Here is a 4,048-nt window from a genome sequence, read left to right as displayed (position 1 = left end):
TTGTTCCAGTCCAGGAAGGTGCAGAGTTATGGTTGCAGCGGCGAGAGATCTTGCTCCATAGCGACCAGCTGTATGGGCAGTTGAAGAAAAGATGATCACGGCTTTCAGATCCAATCGCGCAGAGTAAACAGCGGGAGTCAACCTGCAATCCCCATTGCAAAAGTCGGTCACGAGTTGGGCACCTGTTCAATACAACCAACCAAGTTAAAAAATTGTGTTTGGGGATTCCTCCGGAGGTCCAAACAATCTTATGCCACGGCACCGAAGGCAACTCTTCACCTAGCGCTGAACAGATCCTACCGGTTGAGTGACTGTCCTTCACTCGATCATTAATCCACCAGGTATGAGAGTCTTCTTCCTCCGTTAGTTGTAGAGCCGATAATTCAGCTTGATAACTAACTTGGGCCTCCGACCTTGCAGGTGGTAATCTCCAGTTCCCTCTTCTCCATAGATCCGCCTGGACTGCACTTTTGGGAATACCTATAGACAGATCCCCACTCAAGAATTCGCTCATTCGCCATAGCTTACACCAACGATCTAACCAGAAGCGACACTTTCGTCCATTTCCTAGCTTCACCATTATCCAAGGGTAAGCTTCTTCTCTTATCTTTAAAAGTTTTTTCGCTATCCAAAAGTGCTGGCTATTTGGTTTCCTGACCCAGAAATTGCTCAAGTTACCAGCAAGGACAGCTTCTTTGAACCAAGCTACCCAAATCGACCCAGATCTAAAGAAAAGCAGCCAGATAAGTTTAACTAGACAAGCCTTGTTCCACTTTTTTAGATCTCGTATGCCTAACCCTCCTTCTGATTTTGCAGTGACAACCGTGCTCCAAGCAACTCGCGCTGAATGGTGTCCCTCAAGGCAACCCTTCCATAAGAACATTCCACAAAGAGAGTTCAAAGTGTCGATACATTTCTTTGGCAGCACCAATGCAGAGCACCAGAAATTTGTGATACCAGCTATGACAGTATTTAGCATTTGCAACCGGCCTGCAAAAGAGAGAGTTCTGGTCGACCAGCTATTGAGTTTTGTTTTCACACGCTGGATGAGAGGAGCACAGTCAAGCAGCATAAGTTTTTTGGTGCATAGAGGAATACCTAAATAGCGTATAGGGAGTTGGCCATGAGCAATGCCTGATGTTGCCTTGATTTGATCAATTTCAGGCTAATGCAGTCCGGATGCAAAGAAACTTGTTTTGGGGAGACTGATCGCAAGTCCTGAGGCCTCTTCGAATGATTTTAGTACTTGGAGGANACCAGAGGCCAAGCAGAGTGGAGGTGAGAGTTGGGTTGGAATCACGGAAGCTAAGGGCTCTGTTTCGCACAAGCTGATCAACCTGATGGAGGAGATGATCAGCTGGCTTAAAACAGTTCCGATGCAACCTGTGATTCCGTTCAGTCCAAAGGAAGTATATCAGTGCCTGCCAGGCGATTAGTAGGAGTTTCCTTGCTTCACGGGAGCCTTTGTAGTTGATGAGACAGTTTATTGTTCCAGTCCAGGAAGGTGCAGAGTTATGGTTGCAGCGGCGAGAGATCTTGCTCCATAGCGACCAGCTGTATGGGCAGTTGAAGAAAAGATGATCACGGCTTTCAGATCCAATCGCGCAGAGTAAACAGCGGGAGTCAACCTGCAATCCCCATTGCAAAAGTCGGTCACGAGTTGGGCACCTGTTCAATACAACCAACCAAGTTAAAAAATTGTGTTTGGGGATTCCTCCGGAGGTCCAAACAATCTTATGCCACGGCACCGAAGGCAACTCTTCACCTAGCGCTGAACAGATCCTACCGGTTGAGTGACTGTCCTTCACTCGATCATTAATCCACCAGGTATGAGAGTCTTCTTCCTCCGTTAGTTGTAGAGCCGATAATTCAGCTTGATAACTAACTTGGGCCTCCGACCTTGCAGGTGGTAATCTCCAGTTCCCTCTTCTCCATAGATCCGCCAGGACTGCACTTTTGGGAATACCTATAGACAGATCCCCACTCAAGGAGTCGCTCATTCGCCCTAGCTTACACCAACGATCTGACCAGAAGCGACACTTTCGTCCATTTCCTAGCTTCACCATTATCCAAGGGTAAGCTTCTTCTCTTATCTTTAAAAGTTTTTTCGCTATCCAAGAGTGCTGGCTATTTGGTTTCCTGACCCAGAAATTGCTCAAGTTACCAGCAAGGACAGCTTCTTTGAACCAAGCTACCCAAATCGACCCAGATCTAAAGAAAAGCAGCCAGATAAGTTTAACTAGACAAGCCTTGTTCCACTTTTTTAGATCTCGTATGCCTAACCCTCCTTCTGATTTTGCAGTGACAACCGTGCTCCAAGCAACTCGCGCTGAATGGTGTCCCTCAAGGCAACCCTTCCATAAGAACATTCCACAAAGAGAGTTCAAAGTGTCGATACATTTCTTTGGCAGCACCAATGCAGAGCACCAGAAATTTGTGATACCAGCTATGACAGTATTTAGCATTTGCAACCGGCCTGCAAAAGAGAGAGTTCTGGTCGACCAGCTATTGAGTTTTGTTTTCACACGCTGAATGAGAGGAGCACAGTCAAGCAGCGTAAGTTTTTTGGTGCATAGAGAAATACCCAAATAGCGTATAGGGAGTTGGCCATGAGCAATGCCTGATGCTGCCTTGATTTGATCAATTTCAGGCTGATGCAGTCCGGATGCAAAGAAACTTGTTTTGGGGAGACTGATCGCAAGTCCTGAGGCCTCTTCGAATGATTTTAGTACTTGGAGGACACTTAGTACAGAAGAAAGGGATCCATCAGTAAAAATTAAAAGGTCATCAGCAAAGCACAGGTGCGTGAGTTTTAACCTCTGACATTTGTAGTGATATTTGAATTTACCCTCCTCAGCTGCTTTATCTAACATGACTGATAAACAATTCATGACAAGGACAAAGAGGTAGGGTGAGAGTGGATCTCCCTGTCGCAAACCTCTACATCCTTTAAAGTAGCCGTGTACAGACCCATTGAAGCCCACAGAAAAAGACGGAGTACAGACACACGCTTTTAGCCACCTTAGGTAAAGTTCAGGGACTTCTATTCCTCGCAGACAACCGAATATAAATTCCCATCTAACCGTATCAAACGCTTTTGCAATGTCTACTTTGATAGTGATACGCTTAGGTCCTTTTTCTTTTTGATATCCATTGACCAAGTCTGCAGCTAACAGTGTATTCTCAACTAACAACCTTCCTTTAATGAATGCAGTTTGGTTCTTTTGAATCAGGTCAGGGAGAACATGCTTCAACCTTGAGACAAGGAGCTTTGAGATGACTTTATAAAGGGTATTCAAGCAGGATATGGGTCTGAAGTCCGAGATAAGAGAAGCACCAGGGGACTTGGGAATCAGGGCTAGGATAGTTGCATTTACAGCCGCCGGGAGGAAAGCTGAATGAAAGAACTGCATAATGCTACCAGTAACATCCGAGCCAAGAATTTCCCAAACAGTCTTGTAGAAATTTGAGGTGAACCCATCAGGGCCTGGAGGCTTATTCCCATTAATTTTAAACATCACTCTCTTAATCTCTTCTGACGTGGGAAGCTTTATCATTGTTTGTTTCAGCTCAGGGGAACAACGGTATTGGATAATACTTTGAAGCCAGTTAAGAGAGACAGCGATTGGTGGTAGAGAGTGGGGACCAAGTATGGATTGGAACTGTGCTACTGCTATTCGACTCATTTCTAGAGGGTCATCCACCATAGTGCCTGAAGTCGAGGAGAAGGATCTTATGGCATTGAAGGCGTTTCTGGTTAAAGTCACTCGATGAAAGTAAGATGTGTTCAAGTCCCCTTCTTTTAACCAGTTGATAAGAGATGTTTATTTGAAATAGGCTTCTTCAATCTTTCTGAGGAATTCCCATCGAGTGTGAAGAGCACGTTCTTGTTGGAATAGGGCAGGAGAAGGTGTGGCCATCGCTTGTACCTGCACATTGTTTAATAAAAGGTTAGCCTCTCGCACTCGAGTCTGAATATCCGAAAAATTATCTCTGGAAAGTGTTTTAATATCTCGCTTTATTGTTTTCTGTTTAGCACTCAAAAAAG

This window comes from Camelina sativa, chromosome 8, assembly GCF_000633955.1.
Source record: "Camelina sativa cultivar DH55 chromosome 8, Cs, whole genome shotgun sequence".
Taxonomy (NCBI): Eukaryota; Viridiplantae; Streptophyta; class Magnoliopsida; order Brassicales; family Brassicaceae; genus Camelina; species Camelina sativa.
This window is presented reverse-complemented; position numbering follows the sequence as displayed.